We start from the raw sequence: 14,263 nt of genomic DNA, 5'->3' as shown, positions 1-14,263 counted from the left end.
TAGATTGGTTTTGCGTACTTTGTACTGGGATATTAAGGAGAACAGTGTAGTTAGCTGTTCGTTACTTCAAGAATTCCTTGCATTGTATAGATCAAATCGATTACCACATGTCAGCTTGACAAAGAACAAAAGTGTCAAATGGGCAGACTTAGGAGAAAAAGTAACAAGATGGGAGAAACAGACTGATTTAGAACTATCAGAACAAGGGATACAAAAACAAAAACTGAATTGGTTGACACAGACACATCCAGCTGTACACTTGCAATCTAGCGAGGACAGCTGATTAGCGTTCTTATTAGAAGAAGAAGAAAAGGCCTTATGTGAAATTCCAACAACTCTTTGGTCAACGGGAAAGTCAGATGTAGGACTTATTCGAACAGCAGGACCAGTTATAATAACCCCAAAGTCAGCTTTTAGACCACAGAAAAGATAATACCCTTTGAGAAAGGATGCAGAAATAGGAATTAAGCCTATAATAGCAGCATTATTCAAAGAAGGAGTACTGGTAGAATCTCCTGATTCACCATGTAATACACCCCTGTTTCCTGTTAAAAAAGCAAACGGGGAATGGCGGATGGTACAAGATTTACAAGCTGTAAATAATGCAGTAATACCTAGAGCACCTATGGTGCCAGACCCACATACTTTGTTAAACGATTTAGAACCGCAACAGAGGTATTTCTCTGTGGTAGATATTAGCAATGCTTTCTTTTCAATACCTATACATCCTGATAGTCAATATTGGTTTGCATTTACATTTCAGGGTAAAAGGTATACGTATACTCGACTACCACAGGGATATTGTGAGAGCCCAACAATATTTGCACAAGAAATGGCTAGCAATCTGGCAGGGTTTACCCCACCGGGAGGTAGTCAAATTCTACTTTATGTAGATGACATCTTGCTAGCAGCCCCCACCCAGCAACAGTGCAGGGAGGATACTGTAGCATTATTGAAATTTTTAGCAACACAAGGACATAAAGTAAACAAAAGTAAGTTGCAACTTTGGAGAAAACAAGTTAGATACCTAGGATATGTAATATCCAATGAAGGTAGAATATTAGACGAGGAAAGAAAAACAGCAATTTTGCAAGCACCCAAACCAATAACCAAGAAGGAAATGATGTCTTTCTTGGGTACAACTAATTTTTGTCGGAGCTGGATACCAAATTATGCTTTGGAATCTGCCCCACTGATTGACTTGATATATAAGACACCAATGGCAGCACAAGATATCTTACAATGGACACCTGAAGCAGAAACGGCTTTCTGCAGGTTGAAGCAGTTGATAGCTTCTTCATTAGTTTTAGGACTTCCAAATTATCATAAACGATTCTTTCAGACCATAGATTGTAAGCAAGGATATATGACGTCAGTATTGACGCAACAACATGGGGATAAGCAACGCCCCATAGCCTATTATTCATCACAGTTAGATCCAGTGGCGCAATCTTTGCCTCACTGTGTACAAGCAGTAGTTGCAGCTGCAATGGCAGTACAGGCTTCAGCCTCAGTGGTGTTATTCCACCCTCTCACACTGAGAGTGCCTCATGCAGTTGCAATAATTTTACTGCAAGAAAAAATGGCATATCTTTCTCCTGCTAGACATCTTTCGTGTATGACTATACTGCTGAGCCAACCTCATATGACAATTGAACGATGTACGACATTGAATCCATCAACATTACTTCCAACTCCTGCGGAGGGCACACCACACAGCTGCCTGCAGGAAATTGAACAGTTAGCTTTACTTAGACAAGATCTCACAGATATGCCCTTGGACAATGCCGAGGTGACATATTACATGGACGGCTCATGCAGAAGGGGTCCTACAGGGAAGAATCTGGTAGGGTATGCAGTAGTTACAGACACTGAAATTTTAGAATCTCAATCCTTACCACACAACTTATCTGCACAAGCAGCAGAATTGATAGCTTTGACGAGGGCATGTACTTTAGCAAAAAACAAGTGTGTGAACATATATACTGATAGTCAGTATGCTTTTTCTACAGTACATGTATTTGCACAACAATGGAAAAATAGAGGAATGATAACATCTAGTGGAAAACCTATTAATCATGCGCAATTTATTTTGGAGTTATTAGAATCTATTCAGTTACCTACCAAAGTAGCTATATGTAAATGTGTAGCTCATACGAAACAGCAGGATAAGATTTTAAAAGGCAATGCACGAGCTGATGCAGCTGCAAAGCAAGCAGCCTCAGACTCAGAAACTTTACTTTTGAATGAGGAATTACAACCCTCTGAGATTTTAGATTTAGACATGTTAAAAACAATGCAGACGCTTACTACAAAAGCAGAAAAACAAAAATGGATAAAACGAGGTGCAATTCTTGAGAATGGACTGTACATTTCCAAAGAGAAAACCGATATTGCCGTCTAATTTATTTAGATATGCAGCTTTGTTGAGCCATGGGCAGTGCCATGTCTCAAAAGGGGGGATGGTACAATTAGTAAACCGAATATTCCAAACATACGGATTCACAAATTACACACAAACATTTTGTGCAGCTTGTCATACTTGTAACAAGCACCATGCGCAAGGAGCATTTAAAACCAAGCAAGGAAGTTTTCCTATACCACCATATCCGTTCCATACTATTTGTATGGATTTCATAGAATTGAATAAGTGTGAAGGGAAAAAGTTTTGTTTAGTTATTGTAGACATGTTTTCTAAATGGGTAGAAGCTTTTCCAACCAAAAACCCAGATGCAGCAACAGTGGCGAAAGCCCTGATAAAAGAGATAATCCCTAGATTTGGCATTCCAGAAAGGATTTATAGTGACAACGGCACTCATTTCGTGAATCAGACAATTCAGCAACTTGGGAGATTTTTTGGTATCTCCTTAAAGAACCATTGTGCCTACCACCCACAGTCAGCAGGACTGGTGGAAAGGTACAATGGTACCCTCAAAAATAAGCTTAGGAAGCTAGTAGAGGAGACCCAAAAGAATTGGATATACTGTCTGCCTTTGGCACTGCTGAGTATGAGAACGGTTCCAAATGTAAAGGGTTTGACTCCCTTTTAAATGGTTTTTGGGAGAGCATATTATGTGCCTCAGTGGAAAGCTCTCATGCCTGCAGAGCAAGAGGCTGACAGTTCATTAGCTAGTTATATGAGGAAACTGTTAACAAATAAATCTGTTTTGCAGTTTAACTCTTTTTCAGGTAAGGAACAGACCAGACCGGTGGAAGCAGTCTTGGCCCCTGGGACATACGTGTGGCTGAAAGTGAAGAAAAGGAAGAATTGGGCGAGTCCAAAGTGGGAGGGACTGTACCAGGTTCTGTTGGCAATGCCTACTGCAGTTAGAGTGGCCGAGAGGACGTCCTGGGTTCATTTGACACATTGCAAGAACTTTCAACTTGATAAAAACTTTGTGACTGATACACAACCAGACCGAGATGGCCAAAAACAAAGCAAATAGAAATTTAGATCAACCCCAGAGATGTTGCATAATTATTTTGTTGAGTGTACATTTATTGACTGTAATTGTGACAATTTTCCTCTTGTTGTGGTTTATCCTACACACAACCACACAAGTGAAAGTGGGAAGGCGTGACGAAACGTCTATAGACTGGCATCCAAATTTTAACACATACCTAGCCATGAAACGTGTATGTGCAGAGACTATGAACATTTCAAATTGCTGGGTTTGTTCAGCTATACCAACAGCATATGGAGGACTGATAATGTCCGCTGTCCCTTTGGGGATAAATGAGACTTGGGAGAATTTACTCTTCGATACAGGAACTGTGAGATCACAGGACAAAATAGCTTTATTTGTACCTGTCACATAAAAAGGAGTTGTATGTTTTTATAAAAATGATACCCTCCAGGTGGGCTGGAGCAATTGTAATATAACCATATCTTACCGATGTTATATTAAGAATGGTAATGGCAATACTTTTTGCAATACTAATTATGACTCATATTTGAACTCATTGAAAACAACTATGAATGACATTCGCAAAAATCCAGTTTTGTTTAAACAATTGTCAGTTATAGCTCAGAAAATGTTTCATGCAGGGCTGATGCGTATTAGTACTAAAGTAGAAAACTGTTATTTTATTTGTGGGAAAAAGGCATATAAATGTTTACCTTAGAATTGGTCTGGCAATTGTTTTTTGGGTTATTTGGTTCCGGCAATAAGTCATACTGCAGAATTAACTTTGGGTAAGATACGAAACGTGAGAGAAGCAGCTCTAAAACCTGAAGGTCCAGTTGAAAAACCTGTGAATCCAGTCGGAAAGATCGAAGCTGGCTGGAAAGATCATAATGCCGTGAAAGACAAAAGCAAATTGACTCATATGGATTTGAGTGACAGTGTTATATCCTGGGCAGGAATATTCCCAGCCTATGGAGCAGTCAAATCAATCTGGGAGCTGAGGAAGTTGTCGAAACTTCTCGAAGTAATGAGTAATGCAACTTTTTCTGCCCTAGAACTGTTGACTGATGAACTGAATGCAATGAGAACTGTTGTGCTACAAAATCGAATGGCTCTTGACTTCACCCTAGCGGTGAGAGGTGGTACGGGCGCGCTTATCAAAGAAGAATGCTGTGCGTACATACCAGATAACAGGCATGAAATTAATAACCACCTGGAGGTAATTCAGCAAGTATCAGCCATGACTGAAACAGGCCCAAACCCACTGATGGACTTTTTCCAGAATCTATTTGGGGGGGTGGGGTTCCATCCTAATGAATATTCTGATTGCCATTTGTGTGAGTATACTCGTAATAGGAGCATGTGTTTGCTGTGGAATTCCCTGCATGAAAAGATTAATCAAAGATTCTATTGATGTATCTGTTACTGAAACTTTGTACCAAGATATTGAGATTGAAAGATTGATCTCAGATGACATTTTTTCTGAAGTATAGATTAAATGACTCACCTAGCTGAAAATCCTAAGTGGAAGAAGTTGGGAGATGAAATGACACTATGCATACTTCAAAATAGAATAAAAAGTATTAATAGGGGGGAAAATGTTAGAAAAATGTGTATTTGAATACATGAGAAATGCTAGTTTAAAAGCAAAGTAGTATATAATGCATTTTATTCTATTAATCATATAGTAGAGAGGATTAATTCATGTTTAAATGTAAAGTAGTTTTGAAACTGCAGTGTGGCTTGAAGCAAAGCTGACCTTCGACCCTGGCAGAATGCTAGCTTAGCAAGTTTTAATGTTTATGCTTTTCACAAGTGATTATCTGCTGGGTCAGGAAATTAAATGTGTGAAATAATGAAATCTTCTGCTCTTTCCTGCTGGGATGATTTGGCCTTGTATATGTATTACTGAGATAGCACGCAGCTGTGTGAGAAAGTGTAACAGAGAACAAAGATACGTATTAAGAGACTGAATCTGCTATTGTATTCGAACTGATATGAAACCTTGAAGAAGTAACTTTACAGAGAGACATTATGTCTGACCAGGTGGATAGCAAGGCCGTATTGTAACCAGAGGAAAAGTTTTTTTTAAATATACAGCATCAGCAGTTTTAATGAATAGAAGACTGTAAGCTAAAGTGATGTAGATGCCCTGTGACATACCACGTCAGTAAGGTGGGCACAGCTTGAATGTTAAACCTATATAAAATTGTGTGCTTCCTGTTTCATGTCAGACAAAATTATGTATTTGTACGTTTTTTGCCTCCTGGTGTACACTAGTAAACTTTTGAATCTGAACCTCCTGTGTATTGAATTCTTGATTTTATTTAACAGTCTTGATGCAGAGAAAGCATTTGACAGAGTAAGCTGGGACTTTATTTGTTTTTTCCAAACACCTTTATTGAATTATCACTTGTGACATATTCAAATTAACATTCATATGAAAGTAATCACATTATAATTAACATAACAAACATTTTACTTCACATAAATTGGTATTATGTCTTATAACCTAAGCAACATTACATAAATTATTCAATTCCTTGCTTTTTTTCTTTTTTTTTAAACAAGAAACATCTTTATTAAACCATCACTTACAACACAGGCATCATACATTTATAAAAATGAAAACAAACAACACCTACACAATCCTAGTTGCAATCATTTTACATCACAGTCCATACTGACACACTCAAAGTTGTAAACATTATACATCACTTATAATCTACCCAGTCGTTTTCAGTCAAACATTATATGGTTTATTTAAGTCCTGCTGCTTTTAAACCTCATTCCTCACTTGTACGTATTGTTCCTACAGTTCCCATTTTTTTCCTATGTAGTTTCCAACTACCCTTTCCTAAAGATTTCAGTTCCAATTGTTTTATCTCTGTTACTGTATTCACTTCTTTTAGTATAGTTGGTTTGATTTTGATTTCCATTTTCTAGTAATTGCTTTTTTGGCAGCCATCATTATTAGACACAGCAAGGCCTTACCATTCTGTATCTTAGCTCAGAAAAATCATCTCCCTTGTCAGACCAATCTGCCCACTCAGCATGTCTGACAGTACATCCCACAGGGAATCCTTAAAGTCTGCCAATTCACTGCACTCCCAGAAAACATGTTCCCAATTACCTCTTTTTTCCCCATCACACCTCCAACATTTGCTGTCTGCCTGAGGAAAAATTCTCTGGAGTCTACTTGGGGTAGAAAAATATCTATGTAAACATTTTCATGCAAATATCCCAAATCTTCTAGGTTTTGTTGCATATTTGGGAGACATACTGTATGTGCATATATATATCTTCCCATTGTTTCTTTGTGAATTGCTTATCCAATCTCTCTTCACAATCTTTTTTAACCTCCTCTGATAGATTCTTATAGTTATCATGCAACATTTTATATGCTCTGCTAATTATTCCTTTTTTTAATGGCAGCTTCTGTTCTAGATTCTATTAAAAACTCTACAAGTGCTGGGCTTTCATTTAGGACCCCCCCCCATTTCTTTCTATTTGCCTATACTCTGATATCAATCCCTGATAGATAAGGCAATCTCTAACCTGCAGTCCAAGTAAATCCTTGGCCTCTTCCTATTCTGTCATCTTTCCCCCTCTAGTTATTTGCCCTCAATACCTTGGTTCCTTTGCCAGCTTTCTCCAATAAATTCCAATCTCTTTGCATCTCCCCTCAACAATAAGTGCACCAGGTACATTGCCTTTGTCCCCCCACTAGGAGAGTTATAGAGAGATGCTCTTCTCCACAGTTGACCCACCTCCGAGCTTTTCCACCGTGTGCTGCTTATCCCCAAATTCCTTCAGAAAGCATCTTGATTGAAGAGCACAGAATTTCTCATTTACACTTATTGGCCTCACCATATTTGTTTTCCCTTTCTTTGACCTCATCTGCTTCTTCCCCCATGGATTCTGTATCCAATTCCAGACCTACTGTCTCATCCAACAAACATGATACGCCCAAATGTCTCAGGCCTGAAATATAACTGCATGGTTTCTCCATTTCTGTTAACAGCAAGAAACAGCAGGTTCTCTTGCCCTGTTCACCACATTCTGTTATCCTCTTACAAAGCTTCTACTAGAAAAATTTACAGAAGTAAATGGAAAGTGTTTGTCATTTGAGCACAGCAGAATGACATTGACCTTTTTCAGCACCAGTACATAAGGTTCTAGAGTTTTTTAGCAAATAATTTTAACAAAGGTGCTAGATCTTCTACTGTTAAAGGTACAACTAGCTTTCATTTCTAATTTTCACATTGGGGTAAACAATTTATCTTTAGCCACTTTCAGACTTTGCAAGGGCTTTGTAAGGAGAACTTTTCTTCATTGACCCCCCCCCCCTTTTAAAGATTCAAATGCCTTATGGAACTTAAATTTAGTTTTAGAGTCCTTGACCCAATCTCCCTTTGAACCATCAACCACATGTGAATTAAAATTTGTAACTTGGAAGACTATCTTTTTAGTGGCCATTACATCTGCTAAAAGAGTATCAGAACTTCAAGTCCTATCTTCTAAACCTCCTTATTTGATTTTTCATAAGGATAGGCTATCATTCTGAACTAACCCTGCCTTCCTTCCTAAGGTGGTGTCAGAATTCAATATTAATCAAACTATCAACCTCCCAATCTTCTTTCCAATTTTTTCAAACAAAGGAGAAGATATGCTACATTTGCTGGATATTCACAGACAGTTACATTTTTATGTGCACAGGATAAAAAAGTTCAGAAAATCAGATCAATGATTTGTCTCTTTTTCGTATTCAAAATTTGGGTAAACCAGTTACCAATGTGACATAACCTTAACCAAATGGTTAACTGATTGCATTTCATTTGCTTACCAAAAAGTAGGTTTAAATTTGCCAAAAACCTCTAAATATTCAGTCTACCAGGTGTATCGTAATCACTTCAGTGTTTTTATCGAGATCTTCATTGCATGATATTTGTACAGCTGCAACTTGGGCTAACCTTCATACCTTTATTGCTCATTGCACATTGGATCTGGTCTCTAGGCTAAGAGCAGCCTTCGATTCAGCAGTGCTCAGGTATATGTATCCTTAGAGTCCTCCCGGGACTAAAGTAGCTGGGGACGCTGTCCAAACAGTTGAGGAATGAAAGAAAATTGCAGCATCAGATAAAGAAGTTATGTACTAGCCATAGTGTTCCATCTGTGTTGTCCATTTTCATTCTTCCTCAAGTCCCCTCCCTCTGACCCCCTACCAATTTGTCTTCTGGAAGGATCAGAAGATACTAAATGGACCAAAGTTCCCTTGTTTGAGTTACAGATACTGGTGTTTGCTCTTTTCCATATTCACTAAAAGTCAGTAAACAAGATCTGAGGTTTGGTATGGAACTAGTGAATTGTGGGTAAGATAGGACCTCAAGAGCTTTCAGTGTTCCTGTTCCAAGAGCTGTAAAAAGTGGCTGAGACAGAGCTGAGAGTCGGATCTGAACCCAACAATTGAGGAAGAATGAAAAAAGACAATACAGATGGAACATTATGGTGAGTACATAACTTCTTTTCTTCCATGGCTGACATTTGAAATGAGATTTTTTCCCCTAATGTTTTTAACTATCTTCAAGGCTGGGAGAAAAAGAAAGCCCTGAATTTAAAAAAAATAAATATTTTGCATTAGAATACAAAGTAATAAAGTGGCAAATCATATGGTAAAATTGTTGACATTTTAAAATGTCAGTTTTTTCCAGGTTCTGATTTAGTCTGTTGTTGTATACAGAAAGCATGTTTTCACCCTGAAACTGTAAGAATACTAATGGATTGAGAGAGAAATATTGACAGACGTTGTTAAATTAATCCCTGTTCTTTTGAATTTGATGATACCTAGTGTGATGATACTTTTTAAGACAAATTCTTTATTTAGTAATTCCAGAAAGATTATTCTGGGATGAGTAAAGTTGCATTTTAATTTTAATTTTTATTTCTAATTGTAAATAGTAAGTTATTTGCATGACTCTAAGTGAAAAATATTTCATACAAGCTATAGCAAATGTTCACTGCTCTCACTGCTGCTGTAGCCTTTTGGCTATATGGGTTATGTCATGCCCAGGAAACAACAACTGGCCAGCTTCACAGTTCTCTGGCTCCCTCCTACACCTTCACTCTGACTGCTGATTGGATAGCCCAGATGAGGGAAATCTACTCTCAGAGAGAAGAAATCTTCAGTATTTTCTTGCTGTTTTGAGACATTTTACCTGAAGGTGTTATAGTTAAGCATGTATAAATATATTTTATGTTTGTTGCTTGTATACTCTTTGTGACAACTTATGTACATTTCTTGTTTTCACTCAGTGTACTTTCTGTGAAAGGGGCTTCATGTTCTGACAGGGTTTGTTGTACTGCTTGTGCTTTTACATGTAAATTTTGAGGGACTGTGCAGGAAAGTATAAGTTTGTCTGCTGCTTCTGAACACTTGTCTGATAGCTTACCTTCTGACTGACTCTTCTTAGTAGTGCTTACAGTCAAGCTTCTTCCTATGCAACAGTATGGATTCTTGCACCGGTCCTCCTGTTTCTTCTTCCGCTATACCTAAAAAGAAAAAAATAACCGATTAGGAGCCCTTGCCTACACAGCAGGCTCAGACAGTGCCTCAGCCACTGGTGGTTGATTTTTCTGTGACCATTTGATCTACCTCAGACAATTCAGTAGATGTTCTGTAGTCCTATCTCACCTTCATTCTTTACATATGGGATCAGAGCCGATCCTCGGCTCTGACTCGGCCTATTTACCAGCTGGAAGACTTCTGGTTGGCTCGTGGCTAGGTAGGTATCCCATGGTGCACCGGTACAATCCCCAGATCTCGTTTTCCGCATCGACGAGTTCAGTTGTGCTTCTCTTTGGCTAAGTGATTGCATTTATTTCCACTTTTACTAAAATTTCTTGGTTGTTTAGTTTAAAATAATTTAATATAGTTAAAACTGTTACCGCTTATAATAATCAGCGTAGTTGTTATTGTAGTTGTTATTAGAGTTGTTAGCTTTTACTTGTGCCATTTGGTGCAATTTTTGGCCTTGGCCTATTCTTACTTTGTTGGTATCCCATGTACTGTTTTTTCTAGATTGGGAGCGTAGGCACCTTTTGTGCACTGTTATTCTGTGTGTGTTAATAGAGTTTTTAGCAGTTTCCGCTTGTTATTTAGCCTAGTTAATTAGCTGTTGTTAGCATCGTTGGATTGCTACTATTGTTAGCAAAACTACATTCTGTTTATGCTTGGCATAAGCCTGAATTTGTGAATTCCCGCTCATTACTGTGTTTTGTTGAATGTGTGATACTTTCTAACTTTCTCTAACCTTTTGGGTTTGTTTCAGTTAGAAGACCCTATCTCTTCCTTGCCTGGGCTAGGCCTGTTTAACTTAGAGGACCTAGTCCTCGTGGTGTCTTTTCCTTACTGCAGGGCTAGGCCCATTTAAATTAGAGGACCTAGTCCTCCTTCTTCCCTTTCTCTGTGTGCATGTGTCCTATACCGAAGAATGTCTAAAGAGAGGAAGGATCATAAGCCATCCGGCTTTAAGAAATGTATTAAGTGCACTCAAAAAATGTCTATAATGGATGGTCACGGTAACTGCGTTTACTGTTTAGGGGCCATCCATTTACAGGAGACCTGTTTATTTTGTCATGCATTTAGTCCTAGGTTGTTGCAGGAAAGGAAGAACAAGCTCATCCTAAAAGGCCTTCTTAAACCTTCCCTTGAGGAAGATTTGTCTAGTTCCTCATCATCCTTTAAATCTACCAAGGAAAAGTCAAAATCTTCTAAGAGGCCCTCCCTGGCACCGGCTGGTGTCTCGGAGACACCTCTTAAAGTTTCAAAAACAGACAAATCCACTGTCTCATCGGCTCCTAAGACCTCGGAGCTGACTGAGAGTGGTATTGTTATTGCAGGGTCGGTTCCAAGTATTTCTTAGCCGACCTCTGAGACTATTGAGACTGTTTCTCGGAGCCGGTCTATGGACCCTCTACCAGTCTCCTTGTTATTGATGTCTCCTATATCCCAGAGATCCAGATATCCTACTATGTCATCCAGGTCTTACAGGAGTTTATCGAAAGAAGATGTGGAGAGGGTAGTGCTGAGACTTTTGAAGCCGTCTGCTTTGCCTAAATTGTTGTTGGCTCCGACCCAGTCGGCTCCGGAGCCACTCGAGCCCATTCAATGCTCTGTGATCATTCCTCCTTTGAGCCATGCTGGTCTTTTGGAGCCAGAGTGCTTGGTACCACCGGTGGAACTTTCGGCTCCAGCTCCCCTTGTGGCTGTTTCAGAGCCGAGTTCTGCTCCGACACTTTTGGTGCTGTCCGTAGTGTCCAGGGGCCGAAGCTCTCTGCTTGGCCCCGACAGGGATGCGTGGAACCGAACTTCTTCGGTTCTGAGTCTTTCTCTTGGCGCGTCGGCTAGGGTGAGTTTGGACCCTGCGTCTGTCTCAGAGCCAATGGCTATGGTGCCGATGGCATCCTCGGTCTCCTTGGAGCCGGGGAGGTCCTCAGAGCCGGAGAGGTCAGCATTCAAGATGATGAGGAGTGTGCTGTCACAATCGTCAGCTCCTACTAGAGGTACCGGCACTCTTCCCTCTATAGCACCTACTTCTGTCTCAGCTCCTACTCCCTACAGCGGCAGCAGAGACCCTCAGCCTCAGGAGCCACCAGCTGGTGGCCCCCACTCTTCCGAGACCTCCCTGGAATGTCCTTCTGAGGAGCCCCCATGGAAAAGGACTTGTAAGAGGAAGCATGTTGACTCCCAGGATGAGTCTTTGATATCTGACACTGACTTCGAGGAGTCAGAAGGGTCCCCCAAGTCATCCTCTGATGATGCCTCTTTCGTAGTCATTCTGGAGATCCTTAAACAGAGGTGCAGCTGGCCCACTGTCACCCCTTCTGATGAGGTGTCGGTGTACCTGAAGGCTTTCGGGTCTCAACCTTCTGCCTCTTGGGTGTCTCCGCCCTTCGACAAGCTGATGGATTTAGTTAGTTAAAAGGTGTGGGATAGTCCTGATGCCATGGAGCCAGTCCCCAGAAGACCGAACAAGTTCCTTTCTCCCCCTCCAGGAAAACACTTTTTATCTAAAGGTGTGCCTGTAGATGCCATGGTGGTGGCGGCGGCCACTAAGAAGGAGCTAGCTGAGACTTCTTCTGTTCATACACCAAATAAGGAGTCTCGAACAATGGACAGATACGGGAAGCATATCTTTTCTTCAGCGGAATTTACCCTTAGATCACTGAATTACCTTACTCACTTTACGAGGCTTCAGAGGATCTCCTTAAAGAGTTAGGAGACTCTTTACAAGGTACATGTACTGAGGGAGTCCCTGACAAGGTTTCTGCCCACTTGTCCACCTTGAATTGAACTCTATCGTTAACTCTTTCTTGTGGCTTATTTTGTATGCAGCCGATGGAGCGAATAGAGCAGCGGGTTCAGGAATTTCCCTGAGGCATCATTCCTGGATGCATTTGTGTAACTTTGCAGAACCGTTTAAGTTTACCTTTACCAATGCCCCCTTCGATGGTTCCTCATTGTTTGGATCCAAGGTAAAGGAGACTCTCACCCGGTACAAGCAAGAAGGAAAAACACTCTCGGTTATGGGAGTACGTTTTGCTGTTCCCTTTAGACCATACCCTAAGGGTCAGAGGGGCGGTAAGATGTGGTTCAAGAAGTCCCAGAGGTTTTTCCAGGAGGCACAGGGTGACTCCTCCTTCAGAGGCAGAGGAGGAGGAGGAAATGGTAGATGTTGTCCTAGAGGCAGGGGCAGTCCGCAAAACCAGGGAGGTCGCAATTCCTTTTGGGGCCGGCCTTACCAGCACTCCTGATGTGGGGCCCAACTGTGCTTCTCTGTGGCTGGTCGGGGATCGCATTTCTTTGTATCCAGAAGCCTAGCTAAGTATCACTCAAGACAAGTGGGTACAAAGAATTATTACCAGAGGTTATGTCATACACTTTTCTCCTCCACCTTTTGTTCCCAAGAAGATCCCAGATGTTCCACCCAGTCACAGGGATCAGACAACTGTGGAGGTCAACAAATTGCTGTCAAAAAGAGTCATCCAAACTGTCCCAGCAGACCAAATAGGATCCAGAACTTACTCCAGATTCTTTTTAGTGCCAAAACGTACAGATGAGTGGAGGCCCATTCTGGACCTCAGCAGATTGAACGAATCAGTAAAGAAGGACAAGTTCCAGATGGTAACACTGCAGTCTATACTCCCGTTGTTAGGGAAAGACAATTGGATGTGCTCAATAGACCTCCAAGACGCCTGCTACCACATAAAAATGGACAGGGCGTCAAGGGGTCATCTATGCTTCCGGCTGGGAGCCAGTCACTACCAGTTCCATGCTCTGCCCTTTGGTCTCATCACAGCCCCCAGGGTAATCACCAAATGTATGGCAGTAGTGACAGCTCACCTGAGATGTCGAGGATTCCAGGTGTTTCCGTATTTGGACGACTGGTTCCTGACTTCCCCCACCAGGCATCTTCCCCTTCAGAGCAGGGACGCTACTATTCAGCTTTGTGGCCAGCTGGGAATCTCTATAAATTGAGAAAAATCTGCCTTATTGGCTTCTCAATCTGTGATTTTTATAGGTGCAGAGACAGACACATTAAACATGGTGGCTTGTCTTCCTGCCGTAAGGGCACAGAACCTGGTTCTTCAAATTCAGCGTCTTCTCCCCTTATGAAGGGTCAAAGCCAAGATTATTCTGCAGCTCCTTGGGACCATGGCTTCCACCATACTATTAGTGCCACTAGCCAGGTTACACATGAGAATACTTCAGTGGCTTCTCTTGTCCCAATGGACCTTTCAGCACCTTCCATTATCCCATCACATTCTGCTGACAGAATCTTGCAAGAAGAACCTCC

The sequence above is a fragment of the Protopterus annectens genome, chromosome 10.part0, assembly GCF_019279795.1.
Source record: "Protopterus annectens isolate FY-2018-M chromosome 10.part0, PAN1.0, whole genome shotgun sequence".
Taxonomy (NCBI): Eukaryota; Metazoa; Chordata; order Ceratodontiformes; family Protopteridae; genus Protopterus; species Protopterus annectens.
This window is presented reverse-complemented; position numbering follows the sequence as displayed.